The following is a 21,000-nucleotide window of genomic DNA, read 5'->3' as shown; positions in this document are numbered from 1 at the left end:
GTAGTACACCTACTACAACATGAATAAGGTTCCTCCAGAAGATAAAATGGAACTTGATAATTCTGAATGTTGTTAGATATAACTCAAACATCTACTGTTATCATCAATAATCTATAACAATTAATTATTAGTGATAGATTACCTATTTCCTATTTGAGATTATTGCCATAAGTATTGAATTTATCTAGGTTGTTTTCTTAGTTAATTATGGGTTTGAAGGTACAAGTTTTTAAAACAAACAAATCAAATATGATGTAGTGCAAGATTGTGATGATGTGTATGTTATAAAGTCTTGTATTCCAGTATATTATGTTTTCTATATAAAATTCCATTAATCCATGTTGCATGCAAAATAAGCAAGTGAAACAATCAAATAATATTTATTTGAGCATTACAACATCTATTAAGCCTGTCCAACATGGAGAGAAAAAAAAGGATAAAATGGGGTTTACACTTTAGTACAATCCATAATATATTTTGCAAACGCATTTATGCATTAATATATTTTTCTTTAAAGACTAAGGAAGAAAGTTTTAAGAATAAGATGTGTGTCCCATCACGCATGCCAAAAAAGGAATTGTTGACTTCCAAAGTTTCCTTGAGGAGGCAGTGAACTCTATGGGAAGTCTAGTGAGTCAAAGGACACTTATTGCAAAATTTTGACAAAAATTAAGGCAATGTGCTAAATTTCTAACTAAGAACATGGGCTACCTCAATATGAGGTATCAAGGCACATAATGGATCCCTATGACTAGAAAATAATTACTAATCTCTAAATGACATAATCCTTAAACATAGAACACAACATATGATAATAACTATAAAAATAAAAGTAGCATGCATAGTCTCATCAATAGCTATTCATATAAGTGCATTAAAGTTTGATTTTTCACATAAGAGATTTATAAAGACAACATTCTGATTTACAATAGAGACGAAAGGGTCTAAGAGACAATTGATTATATTGACAATCCCAAAAGTCAATTACAATCTTAAGGCTTTACAAAGAGAAATCCTCTCAATTTCAATAACAATTCCCAGTTCAGACTCCCCTACAATGTTTTTCACTCTATATTTTAAAGACCTAGGTATAGCTTACCATTTATGATTGTAGGTGGCATGAAATTTATCATACATATTGTTTTTCATTTATCAATTCTTTATCATCCCCTATCCATGCTCTGATCATTAGACATCTACTGAACAACTTTCCAGCTAAAGTAGTTGTAAATCACGTAGATCATAAGTATTTCATTATTCTTCTATAGAAGGTGGTGGTCATCTAAGTCTAGAGGCATGTGAAAAACCATGATTCAAACATCCCCATTCACAATCATCACCATGTGTGAAGACACATCTCGAGGCTAGACCCACTTTGAAATGTTCATCAATATATGGTGTGGAGGAAGTTGGGGCCAAGAATGTTAAGAGAGATAGACTTCTTAGACACATGAAAAATCCCTAGGTCTCCCACAAAACTATAGAGGAGAACAACCCCATATAAGTGTGTTGTGTTGAGAAGTGGCACTGGTCTCTCCTACCTTGTTTACCATTGTTGTTCGGAGGTGAATATTGGCCGTCATGAATCTGTTTTGCGACAATATGAGTTTTTACTTCATAGGACCAAAGCCTTTATTCTAATGCCATTTTCGGGCTATCTGTGATAAATGAAAAGAATAAATAAAAGATAGAGAATCAGATCATGTACAACTCCAAGATAAGTTATTATTCAAAAAAATATTGCATTTAGTGCATAAAAAAAAATCCCTCATGCGTCGAACTACTAACCCAACACCTTCACTTGAAATAAACAAAATTTAGAATAAAGTTGCTGAAATATTTTGCTCTAAATAGGGAAATAGGGATTGTGAAAGGTTCTATTGTAATTGTAGCTTGTATGCTTAAAACGCCAAAATTTTATCTTGTAGTAATAAGCTTTTTAGCTCAAAACAATTTTAAAAAAAACATTGAAACTACAACAGAGATGTCAATCAATTCTTCAAAGATAGTAATATCTCCAAGGATGAAATAATTTTTACCTAACAAAATACCCTATGGTTATGACCTTTCCATTGTCAACTAATCCAATAGACTATTCTATCTTCATCATTCAAATTTCTAACTTACTTGCATATTCAATAACTCTCGGTCCACCATTTGTTAAAAAATATCCTTCCTAGGGTACCAAATGACTTATTAATTTTTCTTAATGTAACCAAGTAGAATAATATTCCTTTCATTAAAAGTCATTGTAGATTAATCTGTGCTTTTAGCTTCAAATAAGCTTAAACATCAACATTAGAACTCACCTGGAGTATACATATTCATGGATGCGAGGGAATAATCTCAAATTCTACCAATATATTAATTCAATACAGAAAATAAAACTTGTTCAAAGAAACCAAATAAATCCAAGCTCTTTACTTTTGTTCATGCTACGCATATTTTGAAAAGCTGATTTGAACATATAGTCTACAAAGCACCAGTTTCTAATGACTTTAACTTTGTTTGAATACCCCCAAACAAGCCTTTGTCCTCATTTGCATACTGAGACTAAAGATCTCTCTTTGTAAGGTAATACTTCTAGTTTAAATTCCAAAAATTATGTTGGAATGTTAATTGCAGTTGACGTTTACCCTTGGAGCCAAACACCCACCTACCACCCTTGACGGGTTGTAGAATAGACAAAAAACATGAATACAGTAGGTGAGATTTCAAATTTGGAAAAGAGGGGGAAAATATTTTTCCAAAGAAAAAAAGGAATGTTATTGATTCATTCATACAGTGAGATAGAGAGAAAAAAGTTTAGCAGAGTAGAGAAGAGATTAGAAGTTGCATAGAGGAAAGAAGTAATCAATAGATCTAGTCGTCAGAGATAGAAGGAAGTTTATTTCATGTTTGCAAATGCACGTGTTTCTTCTTTGATCATTTTGTAAGTTTATTGTTTGTTGAGTTCATCCTATAAAGCAGTGATTGCTCCAGGCATTATTGTATGCAGCCATTAGAGCTACAAGTTTAAAGTTTTTTGAAGTATGGAAGTTGTTTAAAGTTTTAAGCTTATTTTAGGGTTTTCTGGTTGAAGCCGAATGCTCCTAAATTTTGTAATGATTTAATCAAATTTGAATAGAAAGCAAGTAGGCAATCCATTATTCTTCTTCTATTCATTGCATTTGAAATTCTTATTTAGAAGCTTCATACTTTGGCTCTTTGATTTTTAATGGAGAAAATATTCACGTTGTAAATCTTCACTCGGTCAAATCTTGTTGAAGTTTTTATCTCTACAGTGGTTATCAAGTTCACTCGGTACCTTCTTCTACCAAGCTCCACTCTCCTATGGCTACCGAGTTCACTTGGTACCTTCTTCTACTGAGCTCCACTCTCCAGTAGCTACCGAGTTCACTCGTAATCCATTGGTGCCAAGTTGTTCTTCATTTGCCTAGCTCACTCAGCACTCTCCTATTACTCTATTTATTAAGGTGTCGAGTAAATCTGGCACTTGGTAATAGTTTTTTCTTCAGCATTATTTAGGGTTGTGAAATTGATTTTTAGGGTTGTTAATACATTTCTCACATGGTATCAGATCTTTGAGGCCCCACATCCATAGTGGGTTAGGGCATTTTTTCTTGGGATATTTGACATGGTAGGAGATGCAGGAAAGATATGGCAGTAGCCACCACCATTCAATGGAAAAAACTATGAAACATAGGCAAAGAAAATGAAAACCATAATGGATGCAAATGATTTGTGAGAGTTTGTAGTTAATGGGTTCAATGATGTGAGGGACCCAACTCAGTATGCTGCTCTCACAAATGCACAGAAGACTCAGTTGAAAGAGTCAAGGAGGAAGGATGCTAAGGCATTAAGTTTGATTGAGGCAGCAATGACAGAGACAATTTTTTCCAAAATTGCAGTAGCAAATTATGCAAAGGAAGCATGGGATATCTTGAGACAAACTTCAAGAGGACTAATAAAGTCTGTACAGTAAAGCTAGACAATATAAGGAGGGAGTTTAAGAACCTTCAGATGAAGGAAAATGAATCAATTGCAGATTTCAGTTCAAGGACCTCTAATGTAATTAACCAACTGAAGTCAAATGGAGAAGACTATCAAGAGCAGAGGATAGTGGAAAAGATATTGAGGATTTTACCTCATAAAAATGACAATTTGGTCATGACCATAGAAGAGGCAAAAGACCTCACTATTTTTACAATAGATGAGTTGATGGGTATTCTTCAAACCCATGAGCATATGATCAATAGATCTACATCTTCTTCTTCCCAAGAGCAAGCATTCAAAGCTCAGTCAAATCCAAGAGGAAGGGGGAGAGGAAGAAATGGCTTAGGTAGAAACTCTAGAGGCAAAGAACGAGGTAATAGAGGACAAAGAAATGTTGCTGCAGAAAGTTTAAGAAGAGCAGATAGAGCAAGTAGCTCACAAAATACTTCAAGAGGAGGAAAGAAAAATTACAACTCAAATAGGAGTAATGTAGAATGCTACTACTATCATAAATATGGGCATTATGCAAGTGAATGTTGGAAGAAGCAAAATGATTAGTGAGGACAAGAAAATGTGGCTGATGTGAACATGGGAAGTGGAAAGAATGCCACTGCCTATATCATGTGTAATGTTGGTGAAGAAGGAAGCCCTGAGGTTTGGTACCTTGACAATGGATGTAGCAACCACATGAGTGGTAATGAAACATTTTTTTCATTCATTGACAAGAGTTTCAAATCTAAGATTAAAATAGGTAATAATGGAACCTTACCAGTAGTGGGCAAAGGATCTATTATGGTCTGTACCAAGCAAGGTGAGAAGAAGGAAATACAAAATGTGTATTTTTCTCCTAGAATGAAGCACAATCTGATGAGCATTGGTCAGCTCATTAAAAATAGATACAAAGTGTTGATGGAGAATGACAGGTGTGTCATTCATGAAAAGGATGGGAGCAAGAACTTACTTGTAGTAGTTCAAATGACAAAGAACATAATGTTTCCCTTGAGGATAGAGACATATTTCTCATCTCAAGTTGATATTGCAACTCCCACACAATTATCTCTAAGGAGTGTGATTGAAGACCCTTCACGGCTATGGAACCTCAGGTATGGTCATCTTGGCTATGCTGGTTTAAATTTTTTGTCAAATAAAATGATGGTAGAAGGTTTGTCGTAAATAGGAAATTCATGTGACAAGTGTGAGGCTTGTATTTTGGGTAAGCAACAAAGTTTTTCCTTTAATTTTGGAAATTCTAGGAGGGCCAGATATCCATTAGAGTTAGTGCATACTGACCTAGTCGGTCCTATGCAAGTTACTTCCATTAGGGGGAGTACTTATTTCATGACATTTATTGATGATTTCAGTCGTAGGACATGCAGTTTTTTTTAAAATCTAAATCTGAAGCATTTGATAAGTTTCTTGAGTTCAAAGCCGAGGCTGAAAGAGAATGTGGACACTATATAAAGGACCTAAGATCAGATAGAGGAGGGGAGTATACCTTCAATTTTTTTGTAAATTTTTGCAAGAAACATGGCATAAAGAAATAGCTCACAACCAGCTATACACTACAGTAAAATGGAGTGGCTAAAAGAAAGAACAGGACCATTGTTGAAATGGCAAGGAGCATGATGAAAGAGAAAGGTCTCCCAACTGAATTTTGGGGAGAGGCTATGGTAACATCAATTTACCTAATCAATAAGTGTCCTAAAAAGGTAGTCTGTGATAGAATTCCAATGGAAGCATGGTCACGAGGAAGATGAGCAGTTGAACACCTAAGAGTGTTTGGATGTGTTGCATATGCACATGTTCCTAAAGAGAAAATGCAAAAATTGGATGACAAAGGTGTGAAGTGCATCTTCACAGGGTACAGCTCAGAATCAAAGGCATACAGATTGTATGACCCATTGAAAAACAAGATGATTCTCTCAAGAGATGTGGAATTTCTTGAGAATTAGTCATGGTATGGACCAACTGATGAATCACTTAGCACCTCAAGTAAAGTGCCAATGATGAATGAAGAAGATGTTGATGAACAGTAAGAAGAAGGAGCAAATAGAAGAAAAGGCAAGCAGCCTCAGTCATTTTCGAGCTCCTCTAGGCATGACCAAGTGTCAGTGCCAAGTAACAGTAAAGATCGAGCTAGTCGGCAAAGTAGCAGCAGTGAAGATTCTGATCACACACTCTCCTCCCTATTACCAAGAAAGACCAAAAGTCTTAGGGAGATATACCAGGATGAAAGGTATGAAGATTATGATGAGAGTGTTAATTTTGCATTATTTTCTCATAGTGATCCAATATATTTTGAAAAAGTTGTTAAGGAGAAGAAATGGTGTAAGGCCATGGATGAGGAGATAGATGCTATAGAAAGGAATGAGACATGGGAGCTAACTAATTTTCCTCCCAAGAAGCAAGTGATTGGAGTGAAATGGGTCTACAATACCAAATGCAATGTTGAAGGTAAGATTGATAGGCATAAGGTAAGGCTAGTAGTCAAGGGCTACAAATAGCAGTATGGCGAAGATTATGATGAGACATATGCCTCAATTGCAAGAATGGAAACCATGCATGCTGTCATAACAATTGCAGCTCAGCACAAATGGAAGGTATAACAAATGGATGTGAAGTCCACTTTCCTAAATGGTGTATTGAAGGAAGAAGTATATGTGGAGTAGCCACCTAGTTATGAAGTAGAAGGTGAAGAGAAAAAAATATATAGATTGAAGAGAGCTCTTTATGGGCTCAAGCAAGCTCGAAGGGCATGCTATAGTAGGGTTGACTCATATTTGATGATAAATAATTTTAGCAAAAGCAATGATGATCCTACTCTCTACATCAAGGCAGAAAATGGAAATGTGTTGATTGTTGTCTTGTATGTAGATGATTTGATTTTTACTGGTAATGACAAGGCTCTAATTGGTGAGTTCAAAGAGGCCATGAAAAATAAATTTGAAATGACAGACCTAGGTCTCTTGAAGTACTTTCTAGGCATAGAAGTAAAACAAATGCATAATGGCATTTTCATCTCTCAAGAAAAATATGCAGGGTAGATCTTGGAAAGATTCAAAATGCAGAACAGTAAGCCAACCCCCACACTAACCACAATAGGTTTGAAGTTGAGCAAGGAAGACTCTAGCAAGAGAGTGGATCCAACACTATACAAAAGTATGGTTGGAAGTTTAATGTATTTGACTGCAACTTGGCTAGACCTAATGCATGTTGTAAGTTTGATTTCTAGATTTATGAAAACACCAAAGGATTCCCATTGGCAAGCGAGAAAGAGGATCCTAAGGTATGTGAAAGGTACCAAGGGATTTAGAATTTTGTATACTATAGCAAATGAATTTAAGTTGGTAGGTTATAGAGATAGTGATTGGGCTACAATATAGATCATAGGAAGAGCACTTCCAGATACATGTTTCATATGGGATCGGGTGCATTTTCATGGGCATCCAACAAAAAACCTATTGTTGCTCAATCTACAACAAAGGCTGAATACATAGCAGCAAATATAGCAACATGTCAAGCTATTTGGTTAAGAAGGATCTTAACAGATTTGAATGAAAGGCAAGAGGATGAAACCACAATTTATTGTGACAACATCTCTTCAATTGCATTGTCCAAGAATCCAGTCTTCCACAGTAGAAGTAAGCATATTGAAATCAAATATCACTTCATCAAAGAGTTGGTGGAGAATAGGGATATCAAGATGGGATTTTGTAAGTTTGAGCAGCAACTAGCAGACATTTTCACAAACCCATTAGGGATTGGAACTTTTGTACACCTAAGATAGTGTCTTGGTGTAGTTGATGTGGATCAGTAGTGATCCTTGTTTGTTTGGCTCAGGACAAAGGGGGAGTGTTGAAATATTAATTGTAGTTGACGTTTGCCCCTAGAGCCAAATGCCCACCTACCACCCCTAACAGATTGTAGAATAGATAGAAAACATGAATGCGGTAGGTGAGATTTCAAATTTGGAAAAGAGGGGGAAAATATTTTGCCAAAGACAAAAAGGAATGTTATTGATTCATTCATACTATGAGATAGAGAGAAAAAAGTTTAGCAGAGTAGAGAAGAGATTAGAAGTTGTAGAGTGGAAAGAAGTGATCGGTAGATCTAGTTGTCAAAAATAGAAGAAACTTTATTCCATGCCTGTAGATGTACATGTTTCTTCTCTGGTCATTTTGTAAATTTATTGTTTGTTGAGTTCATCCTGTGAAGCAGTGATTGCTCCAAACATTATTGTATGCAACCATTAGAGCTACAAGTTTAAAGTTTTTTGAAGTATTGAAGTTGTTTAAAGTTTTAGGGTTATTTTAGGGTTTTCTGGTTGAAGCCAAATGCTCCCAAATTTTGTAATGATTTAATCAAAGTTGAATAGAAAGCAAGTAGGCAATCCATTATTCTTCTTCTATTCATTGCATTTAAAAAGTTTATTTAGAAGCTTCATACTTTGGCTCTCTGATTTTTAATGGTGAAAATATTCATGTTGTAAATCTTCACTCGATCAAGTCTTGTTGAAGTTTTTATCTCTACAGTGGTTACCAAGTTCACTCAGTACCTTCTTCTATCGAGCTCCACTCTCTACTGGCTACCAAGTTCACTCGGTACCTTCTTCTACCGAGCTCCACTCTCCAGTGGCTACCAAGTTCACTTGGCATCCATACTACCAAGCTCACTCGACATCCATTGGTGCCGAGTTGTTCCTCATTTGCTGAGCTCACTCAGCACTCTCATGTCACTCAATTTATTAAGGTGTCAAGTAAATCTAGCACTCGGCAATAGTTTTTTACTGAGCATTATTTAGGGTTTTGAAATTGATTTTTAGGGTTGGTAATACATTTCTCACAAATTAATCTCTATACTTGTTTGTACACTAGATCATGCCTACATTTGACAAATGGAATATTTGGTTTTCGCAAAAATCAATGTGGCAACCCAAGTAACCTAGTCACATGGATATCTCAAAGGTAACCCTCCATGTTGAAGAGAAGCCAAAAATGATAGTAGGGTAGTGAATGATCTAAGTTAAGCTCTATTTTTTCTTAGCGGTCTTAAAAAAAATGTCTTTCACTGTGTTGTAAAATCTATGCACAAAACATTTAAAAAGCCTCTCTATGAAAGAGTTGTTATGAGATTGTTACCATAAGTCGTTGATAGAAATTTCCCACTTAGACTAGTGGGCCAATAGTCTAAAGGCATGGGGTACTTGTTTTCTTTAATAGGAAGAAAGCATGGAAGATATTATTAGTTCTTGCTAATGTAGAGAACTATTGCCAAGGGCTAGGGTTTCAATGGTTGTTAATTTTTTGTTGTATGCCAATAACATTAACATTTCCACATTTTTTTGCTATTATATTTATGTATAATCTATGTTACCAAAACATAATTGACTTTTATGGGTTCTCTATATCATATGAACAATGTCTCTTTTATTTTGGCCAGTTTGAGGGCCTGCACAAGTTTCTATGCACAAAAAGGAGTGACTATCAAAATGATAGTGTTGGGGCTTGCATTTTGTAGATACAATTAACACTTGGTAGGTTTGTATGCTTTTTCTCCATGTGGGTGAGTCATGTATTGAGATGTGTACACTTCATTCATTGCTTTGGTGATATAGAATTCACCCATAATAAAGGAATAAAATGCTTTGAAAACTTTTGATCTACAACTCATTTTCTTTAAGTATTTAGTAAGGGCTAAATGTGTTAAAAATAAATTTATTTTTTCAAAGTCCTCTTCACCAAGGCTTGGAAGGCTACAGAGATCATAGCTTAAAAAAATAAAGGTATGGCTCCATGCTTTATTTCATTTCACACAATGATTATGAATTTCAATAGATTGCTTTGTTTTTATTATATTAGGGTTTGCAACCTGACTTCTTCTATGAATCTAGGGTTTGTGTGTGAGGTATTTGAAATAAAAATCATTTGACAATGTGACCGAGTAGAGTAGATATCTCTAAATGCACTCTTGATTCTATTAGGAATAAGGTGTCTCAACCTTGGATAATTCCTATTCTTATTATTTGCTTTGTAAAATGTATTTCTTGCAAATAATGTTGATGTGTTGGCATCTTGAATTGTGTATAAGGAGATCATAGCTAAAACGGTTATGACGAATTCCTGTGACACATAAGAGCTATGTTAGGAAGATTCAACGACAGGTGAAGACATGTGGCACCTAATAATTTTGAGTACTGTACACTCTACCCCAATAGTGGGGTTCGGGGCATCGGCTCAAATATTTTTTTGGGGTTCCTATTTTCTCGAAGAATGGTAAAACCCTAATACAGTTACCTTTGGGAGTAGCCCTAAAAGTGAAGTGCATGTTATAAGCATTTTTAGGGTTGCGAAGAGGGGGATGCGAGAAAATGTATCGTTGGTACTATGAGTTGCTACTGGAGTCTTCTATTGTCACTGTTGAACTTGCATTGCAAGTGTATTGTAACCTTATGTTGAAGATAATACATTGTGTAGGTTCTGGAGGGGTGGGGTTGTTTTACCGAAAGGTTTTTTCCCACCGAAAAATCTTTGTGTTATGTGTTTCTTTCTCTATATATTTTATTTATGCTTGCTTGGCTGAAATATTGTTGTTTACATGATATTGAATCTGTAAGCCAAAAGATTTTAATAGGATTTACACTATACTTCTCTTAAGAGATTAGTGTAGGAAGCTGTTTTCGCACCTAAGTTTCCTTACAAGTGGTATTAGAAGTTGATACACTTTTGATCCTAGTTGTTGGGTAGGGTTTTTTGAGCTAATCTCAAGTTGAGTGGGAGTCTTGTGCAGAGCATCCTAAATCTTATTTGCAGATTAAGATGGTGAGTTTATCATATGGAAGAATGGAGGTGGAGAAATTTAATGGCACTAATTTCGAGTTGTGGAAAATCAAGATGGAAGACATGTTGGATGATTGTGACCTATGGGAAGCAACTTCAAATTCTACAAGACTAGCAACTATAGCTCAAGCAGATTGGGATATCAAAGACCGTAAAGCTAAAAGTCTTATAAGACTCTGTTTAACCGATGTAGTCCTTCTGAATGTTCTAGATGAGAAAACCGCATATAGTTTGTCGAAAAGACTTGGGGCTGTGAACCGGGCCAAATCTTTGGTGAACAAGTTGTTCATGAGGAAGAAGTTGTACTCTCTATGAATGGAGGAAGGTGGATCCTTAACAGATCATTTAAATGCATTTAATTTTTTGGCTACATAGTTGACATCAGTTGGTGTCAAGTTAGAGGAGGAGGATCGTTGCTACACACTTTTGTATTCTTTATTGGATTCATGGGACCATCTTGTGATGGCTCTCAAAAGCATGTTAGTCACTTTCAAAATGGATGATGTGGTGTCTTTGCTGCTATCAAAGGAGATGCGAAGAAAGGCTTCTGTTTCAAAAAAAGAAGCCCTTGCTGTTCATGGGAGATCCTCGAAAAGAGGGAAGAAAAATGACAATAAGTTTGACAATAAGGGTAGATCCAAATCCTGTGGGAAGTCAAAGACTTCCAATAAGTCCAAGGGAAAATGTTGGAACTGTGATAAAGCTGGGCACTTCCATAAAGATTGCAAAGAGCTGAAGAAGAAGAAGAAAGGTTTAGATTTAGCCTCAAACAGATCTCAAGAAGATGGCGATGCATTCATCATAGCTTTGGCAGCCCATGCATCTGATGATGTGTGGTTGGTTGACTTGGGTGCATCTTTTCACATGACCTCTCATCGAAACTGGTTCTCAAAATATGAAGATTTCGATGGTGGAAAGGTGTACTTGGGTGATGATTCTCACCTAAAGATAGTTGGACACGGAAGGGTCACTATCAAATTTCCTGATGGACGAGTAAAGGGAATCAATGGAGTTATGCACATTCCATGTTTGTCACGAAACCTATTATCTATAAGTATGCTAAATGATAGTGCTTGCAAGGGGTACTAGGAGAGGTACCTTATTTCAGCTAGATGCATGTATTCTTCTATGTAATAGTTCTTCATCCTCGCCATCTGAATGAGCAGTGAAGAATACTGTGGTTATTGGTTATGATGGCAATGCAAACACTTTGGAAGGTAAGCTTCCTACAGAAAAGACAATGTTGTGGCATTTGAGATTTGGTCACATTGGTGAAAAGGGTCTCAGAACCCTGAAAAATAAAAATCTCATTGAGGGGTTAAATGATTGCAATCTCAAGTTTGACTTCTGTGAACACTGTGTCTATGGTAAACAAAATCATGTTCAGTTTTACTCTAGTTCTCACAAATCTTTTGATGTTTTGAATCTTATTCATTCTGATGTATTTGGTCCTGTAAAAGTTTCTTCAATCTCCAAGCCTATATTTTTTCTATCTTTCATAGATGATTATAGTAGGACATGGATTTATTTCCTTAAAAGTAAGACACAAGTCTTTAGTCGATTCAAGGAATTTAAAGCCCTTGTAGAGAATCAGACTAGTAAGAAGATTAAGTGTGTGAGAACTGACAATGGTGGTGAGTTTTGCTCAGTAGAGTTTGAACAATTTTGTAAAGAACAAGGTATCGAGAGGCATAAGACAACTCCTTATACCCCAGAGCAAAATGGAGTTGTAGAGAGAATGAATAGGAAACTAATGGAGAAGGCTAGGAGTATGCTTAGTGAAGCTGGTTTAGAACAAAGGTTCTAGGCCGAAGCTGTGGCCACTACTTGCTATTTGGTTAACAGATCTCCTACATCAGCCCTTGTTGGTAAGACACCCATGGAGGTGTGGTCTGGTAAGAATCTTTCAATTAGACATCTTCGTGTTTTTGGTTGTGAAGCTTATGCATATGTTCCAAAGGAGAAAAGATCTAAGTTGGAAAACAAAGCTGTTAAATGTATTTTCATTGGATACAGTGTTGGTCTGAAAGGATACAAGCTTTGGGATCCTGTGACTAGTAAGGTGTTGTATAGTAGAAATGTTATTTTTAGAGAGCTAACATCTTCTCCTATTGTGCTACAACCAAATGAAAAAGAAAAGGAAAAAGATGTTGTTCAGCTGCCTCCTACCCCTGAGAAGACTGAACATAGAAACCATGTTGGGTCTAATGATGAGGAGAGCTCTAGTAGCTCAAATAGTTTAGAAGAAGAGGAAGAACAAGCTCAACCCCAGCCCTTGAGGAGATCCACAAGAGAAAGAAAGCAACCAAAAAGGTTTGGTTATTCTATGTTAGATTCCAATTGTGCTTTTGCTTTGATTACTAACACTGATGAGGCTAGATCTGTGAAGGAGGCTTTGGGCATGGAAGATGCAAGTTCCTGGATTGAGGCTATGGATGATGAGATGGCTTCATTAGAGAAAAAAATACTTGGAACCTTGTACCTTTTCCTAAAGGGAGAAAATTTGTTGGCTTTAAATGGGTGTTCAAGAAGAAATTATGTGCAGATGGCAGTGTTGAAAGGTACAAAGCTAGATTGGTTGCAAAGGGGTATTCAAAGGTAGAGGGAATAGATTATGGTGAAATATTCTCTCCTATTGCAAAGTTGACATCCATTAGATTTTTGTTATCTCTTGCTACATCATATGATTTAGAGATAGAACAGATGGATGTGAAGACAACTTTCATTCATGGTGATTTGGAGGAAGAGATTTATATGTCATAGCCTGAGCACTACATTGTTAAAGGTAAAGAATCCATAGTTTGTAGATTAAAGAAATCTCTATATGGTTTGAAGCAATCTCCTAGGATGTGGTACCTTAAGTTTGATGCCTTTGTGTTTTCAATTGGATATGTAAGATCAAAATCAGATCATTGTGTTTATTTTAGAGTTGAAAATGATCGTCTTCTTATTGTTGCATTATATGTTGATGATATGTTGCTATTTGGGAAGGGTAAGGGTATGATTTCTAATTTTAAATCTCAGTTGTCAGCACAGTTTGAGAAGAAAGATCTTGGGGCAGCTAGGTACATCTTTGGTATGGAAATCAATAGAGACAGGTCTAACAGAAAACTTTGGTTGAGTTAGAGTAAGTATGTGAAGTCTGTGTTGGACAGGTTCAGCATGGAAAATTGTAGACCACTATGTGTTCCTATTTCTATGGGAACAAATTTATTTGTAGATGATTGTCCAAAATCTCCTAGTCAGATGGAGGACATGAGTAGAGTACCTTATGCTAGTGTAGTTGGCAGTCTTATGTATGCTATGGCTTGTACTATACCAGACATTGCCCAAGCAGTGGGAGTCTTGAGTCAGTTTATGGCTAATCCTAGACGGGTGCATTGGGATGTAGTTAAGCAAGTATTCAGATATTTGAGGGGTACATCAGATTACTCCATATGTTATCATGGTAACTCTTTTGGATCTCCGCATTCAGTTTGTATTCATGGGTTTGTGGATTCAGATTGGGCAGGTGATATTGACCACAGGAGATCCACCAGTGCTTATGTGTTCACTATGTTTGGTGGTGCCATCAGTTGGATGAGCAAGCAACAACTTGTGGTTTCTTTGTCCACTACAAAAGCTGAGTACATGGCTGCTACTCATGCTTGTAAGGAAGCCATTTGGCTTAAGAGATTGTGTTCTGATGTTGGTGTTGATGCAGAACAGATTACTATTTGGTGTGACAGTCAGAGCGATATTTTCCTTGCGAAGAATCCAACTTTACATGCCAAAACAAAGCACATTGATGTGCAGTTTGACTTTGTGAGAGATATGGTGGAAGATGGAAAGGAAAATTTGGAGAAGGTAGATACTATGAAGAATGTTGCAGATGCATTAACGAAACTAGTGGGCACTGAGAAGTTCAGATGGTGTTCGGAGTCTATAGGCCTTTTGGCCTATAACGGTTAGTTCATGTTATGTTCTTGTTGCTCTTACAAGGTATTCGACAAGTGGGAGAATGATAGGAATAAGGTGTCTCAACCTTGGATAATTCCTATTCTTATTATTTTTTTTGTAAAATGTATTTCTTGCAAATAATGTTGATGTGTCAGCATCTTGAATTGTGTATAAGGAGATCATAGCTAAAATGGTCATGACAGATTCTTATGACACATAAGAGCTATGTTAGGAAGATTCAATGACAAGTGAAGACATGTGGCAACTAATAATTTTGAGTACTATGCAGTCTACCCCAATAGTGGGGTTCGAGGCATCGGCCCAAATTTTTTTTGGGGTTCCTATTTTCTTGGAGAATGGTAAAACCCTAATATGATTACCTTTGGGAGTAGCCCTAAAAGTGAAGCACATGTTATAAGCATTTTTAGGGTTGCAAAGAGGGGGATGCAAGAAAGTGTATTGTTGGTACTGTGAGTTGCTACTGGAGTCTTCTGTTGTTGCTATTGAACTTGCATTGCAAGTGTATTGTAACCTTGTGTTGAAGATAATACATTGTGTAGGTTCTGGAGGGGTGGGGTTGTTTTACTGAAAGGTTTTTCCCCACCAGCAAATCTTTGTGTTATGTGTTTCTTTCTCTATCTATTTTCTTTATGCTTGCTTGGCCGAAATATTGTTGTTTACATTATATTGAATCTGTAAGTGAAAAGATTTTAATAGGATTTGCACCATACTTCTCTTAAGAGATTAGTGTAGGAAGTTGTTTCTGCACCTGAGTTTCCTTACAGATTCCAGACACTCTTATGCTTTACTCTCTTTTTATTAATGTTATTTTAGTAAATTTATTGTTTTCTTATGTATGATCAGAGACATGCCAAATTCCAATTCAAGAGATCGATGACATGGATTTTTTTTTTTGGTGGAAAGAACTTTCTAGAATATTCTTATAGGTTCTAAGCCTTTTTCTACAAATTTAATATCTCCATATCTCACAGTCATTGCATTAATTGAGACAAACTATTCACACTTTATGCTTTGACATCTTGTTTTTAAAGGTTCAAGAACTTGCACAATTCTCCAAAACTATAATGGAATGAGAAAAACATACATTTTGTAAAGCAACATCTTGAATTTGGATGTTGAGATGAGCCTTGTTTTTTCAAATTTTATTTCTTTCCCATTTTTTCCCTATGGCACATTAGATAGTTGTTTAATGAGTGAAACAAAGGTGTGGTCTTGAATAGAGATCTCAAAGCAGTTGTTTTCAAAAAAATTATTTAATAAATAAAAGGTAAAAAAAATCTTATCTTAGTGATTTAATTGGTTGCATAGATGACAGAAGCATGTTTCAATTCTGAGATAGAGTACAAAGATTTTAATATATGTCTGTGCAATGTGCTTGCCCATTTTCTATTGCTATTATGACTCTTCATTTTTGGGGAAAATAATTGATCCCAAGAGCTAGAGTTCTAATGAGAGAACTAGGTATAATATCTAGAAAAGCACAATATCATTAAGAAAAGTTAGTTACACAATTTATGCTAATTTTTTAAATATAGACCTTTATTTTAACTTTAAGGCTTCAGAAATATTTAATTAATTCATAGCTTAAATAATTCACACAAAATATTACATAGTCAAATTTATAAATAATACAAACTGGTGTTTATTAGGAGATTGATGATTTTATTTTCAATCTTCTATCTAATGTTATCACAGAGAAGTTCAAATTAATTTGTAAGAAATTCAGCACTAGGTCAAAAGTTAATGCTCTCGTCTATGATACATGAATAGCCAAGAAAATTAAGATCCAACTAATTATCAAAGTCATCAATAGAATCTCCCTCAGGTTAGTAATATTGTTTGCCTTGCATAAGCTCTGTTGTCTTTCATTTGCAAATGAATAAAAGGAAGCTAAGATTTCTCAAATGTATTCTTCTATTTATTTCTCCACAAGAAATTACTTTTAGACAAGATTTAAAATAAAAATAAAATACAAACAAATTGAATCCAATATTATGATAAACCATATTATACTGTAATACTATTTTTTTTGTGAATATTTATTTGAATCAAATTTTATTTGTGATATACTTCTAAATAAAAAATTTACTTATACAAACAAACACAATCCAATTTTACTTACTAATAGTTTAGAGAATATTTGAATATGCATTTCCCTTTCAAACAAAAAAAACTTGTAAAGTTGTTTGGCTCAACCAAAATGTAGCCATTTGCAAAACCTCCCAGTAACAGGGTTTTGATTAAATGCCCTATGTTTTCTAGAATAATTAAGGCTTCCAAATTAGACATCTAGAATAATGTCCATTTTACCAATCATTTGTTGTATAGTTTTTTAAATTTTGTGTAAAAATCCATTAGATTTGTTTGCCAAATCAAAGATGATGAATTAAAGATAAACCATCCAGCTGACTTGGAAAAAATATGTAATTTGTATTTATTTTTGATAGACTAGTAACTTCTTATGGGCTCATATAGAAAATTACATTTATGTTTATGAAAACAAGAGCCGTGATGCATAGAGGTATCACCATTAAACAAAAACTACTCCCTAGCCATACTATATGTCTATTCACAAAAGGAGGATTGCCCAACACAAAATGTTGTCACATCCTCAAGAGGCTACAAACTTTGAACTAACCATCCCTGATAAGGGGTTATCACACTATAGCATCTAAATACCTAGCTCAAATATTGAATTTATTGACTACATCCAACAGCAATAGTTTTTGCGTCCAAAGATACACAATACATGGTTTTATGAATACTAAAAACCTCCCACATTCAAACATATGAAGCTCTAGCCAGATCATCAACTTTTATCCAAGTACTAAAACCAAATAGAGCAACATAGCATGCCATAATATAGGTTGTGCCAGAAGTATGAAAATAGGAATGAAGGAATTGGGGCTTTTACCTAGTAAGAATAAATCAGAAGAAGAAGGGTGGTTGCCTGTTTGAAAATCTTCTTACTTTACTTCTCTCACCTTTGGCCATCCAAGAGAACATGTAGTGGAAGAAAGATATCCTAATAGTAAGACATAATATGAAAATATCGTTGCACCTTAAAATAAATTTGGAGAGATATCTTACAAGATTTGGAGACAAGGCACCAATATTAGATGAATACACCATTATGAATAAATGTATATTTGTCTTATAAAAAAATTCCATGGACACAAAAACTATTTGTATGTCTAGCACTTGGAGGAGGCAAACTAATTGTCTTTTGAAATTCACCCACTTGTCCTTCCTTTCTGACCACAATATCTAAGCCTGAGTATAATTGTATTAAAAACTATGATGAGATGGAGGTTGTAAGAATTTTTTACTAATACCAAGCTCTATAAACCTACAACATGTGTTGGAAGAAGTGTGTTCTTGTGTAATTTGTATTTTTTCGCTGACGATTTGTTTCTATACATAGGATAAAAAGGAAAGAAGTAAAAATCTCATTTAAGCTCATGATTGAGCCTGTAGATCCACAAAAGGGTTGGAATATAGAGCAGATGGAACAATAGTATTAGATCCATCAAGTGTGCCCTAAGGGTTCATAAGACCCCTTAAGGAATACTTGATGGTTTTAATGTATTTCAAGGGCTCATATGGGGTCATAAGGGGTTAGGTAATGTCCATTTCAAGAAGTTCTTGGCCCCTTATGGACCCTTTTGACTCATTATAACCATCAAGTGTTCCATAAGGGGTCTTACGATCCTTTAGGGACAACTTGATGGATCTAATACCATTCTTCCACCAGATCTAGATTTCAACCCTTTTTGTGGATCTAGAGGCTCAATCACATGTCTAAAGATTCTCCCTCCCACACAATATTTATCACTACTTATTTCTACATCTCTCTACTAATCACTCTTTTTCTATTTATGTCCCTCCCTCTAGCTATACATATGCATTACTTGTCTTTATCACTTCCTTTCTCACTTTTCTCTTTCCTCTTCTATCTTTATCTTGATCTCTATCCTTATCCCTATCTCTATCTTCCTATATATATATTTAGACACACACACACATGCACACACAAGTCTATTTTTATCTAATTATCTCCAACTCTCTTAAATTCACCTCATCTCTCACTCCAACTAGCCTAATCTCTCTATCACTTTCTATCCATATCCATACTACCTCCATCCACCTATCTTTTTCATTGTATCTATTTATAGATATCTTCTTATATCTCTTTCTATTAATACATATCTTCCTTTATAAATTCTTAATCTATCCCAATCCCTCTTTCTCGGTCACCCTCTCCATGTCTCTACATCTAGCTCTCTATTTAACACCTCTTTTTATATAATTGTCTCTTGCTTTCTCCCTCGCTTTGTCCATCCTTCTTTATCACCCATTATGCATATTTATTTGTCTCCCTTTTTCTTTCACTCAATCTACATGTCACTCTCTATCTCTATTTATCTCTTTATCACCCTATCAAGTGTCATTTATTATGACATCTATCATCTTTACTTTTTTTCACACATGTATTATGACATATGTGTCAATTTTTTTATCAAGAGCTTTCCATTTTCTTTAATGAAGGATCCCAATGGATATTTTATGGCTTTGAGAAGTTTCACACCTTTATTCATGTCTAGCCTTAATAGTATGGTTTGTGCACCAATCACTATGGTAGGGGTCTTCTTCCATACAATTCTAGTATTTAGATAACAATAAATACTTACACAATTATCATAATAAATAAAATTAAAATTAAAAATCATATAAAAATATGTTAATAACATCATTATGTGATGGTTAAGTTTTAGTGTTATTTTTCGGCATCAAGTTTTAAACTCCACTTAATTAATTTTTTAAATAATTGCATAAAATTAAAGTCCTTATTAATGACATCACTTGAAAAAAAATTGTCAATACCAAATCTTGATCTTTCTCATCACCATTGCCACTGCACACTCGATGCTTCAGAATGGCTTAAACATCACACACTAAGCTTAATTCCTAGACCAAAAGTGTTAAATAGTCAAAGTTGACTTTTTTTTCCCAAGCTTAATTCTTCCCTTAGTGTGTGATGTTTAAGGGTGGCTTGATGCTTCCTAGCTCTGCAAGTAACATCCTCTAATTTTGCATGTGCTGCAATTGATACGTGACTTCAACACTATTCTCAGCTACCTAATTGGTAAATGTCCAATTATTATCATGTTCTCCTAGTTGTCACATGAGATTAAACTATTGTGATTCATGTGGGAATTTTTCAATCACCCAATGGGATTAAATCTTAAGCCTTTCCCAAGAAAACATCTAACTTGGAAATTTAAGGAAGTTCTTCAAGGAGAAGAAGTTGAAGGAGAAGAAGCCTATTGGCTTAATTAAGTCGATAGGCTTATATGTGTGAGAGCTTTGCTCCCTAGAAAAAAAAAAATTCCTCCTAGAAAATTGTCAGCCTCTTTAAAGCTTCTTTTATAGTGATGTTTACATACTTGCATGTTCTTAGAGTTGTCATGGTCCAAGTGTTTAGAGAGATCTGAAATCATTGTTAATAGGAAGACTTAAAGCCAATTCTTAACTAGAAGATTTTGAGACACTCTTAATAAAATATTAGGAATATATTTATGAACATATTTTAATTGAAATTTTACAATTTTTACATACTACTCTATGAGAAGATTTAAATACTACAACTAAATGGTATAATGTAGAGAATTATTTTTTTTTTGTTATCTGTTAAAGCTTTTTTAGATTGAAGTGCTAGATCTAATTCTTTTAAAGTTTTAGCTCTTTTCTTTTCTTATAGTATATTTATGTTTTTACAAGAGAAATAATTAAGAAATAAAACCTTACTCCAACTAAATGCTAAGGTAGCGATAGAAAATTAGAGACATATTTCGTAGATCATTGATCTAGTGTCTTGTATTTTGGCATTTTTTTTGAAATACAATTTTAGGGCAGCATATATCCCAACATTTGAAATATATGGAGAGACGTGCCTAACATTTCAAACCACATATAATCAAAAACATTTCAACCCACATTATAAGACATCTATCCTCACAAATGATTTTAAAAAAAAGTGTTTGACAAGGCAATTTTGAAAGTCTTCAATCTCAGTGAAGAGTGTTTGACAAGGCAATTTTGAAAGTCTTCATTCTCAGTGAAGAGTGTTTGACAAGGAAGGTAAGTGTAGTCCGCGCTTAACCAGTTGTCACCTTTGAGTACTGTGTAATCCTGCGTTCACAGAAAC

Source organism: Cupressus sempervirens, chromosome 5 (assembly GCF_028749045.1).
Source record: "Cupressus sempervirens isolate cs-2001-9-10 chromosome 5, ASM2874904v1, whole genome shotgun sequence".
Taxonomy (NCBI): Eukaryota; Viridiplantae; Streptophyta; class Pinopsida; order Cupressales; family Cupressaceae; genus Cupressus; species Cupressus sempervirens.
The sequence above is the reverse complement of the archived record's forward strand: the minus strand, read 5'-3'. Positions refer to the sequence as shown.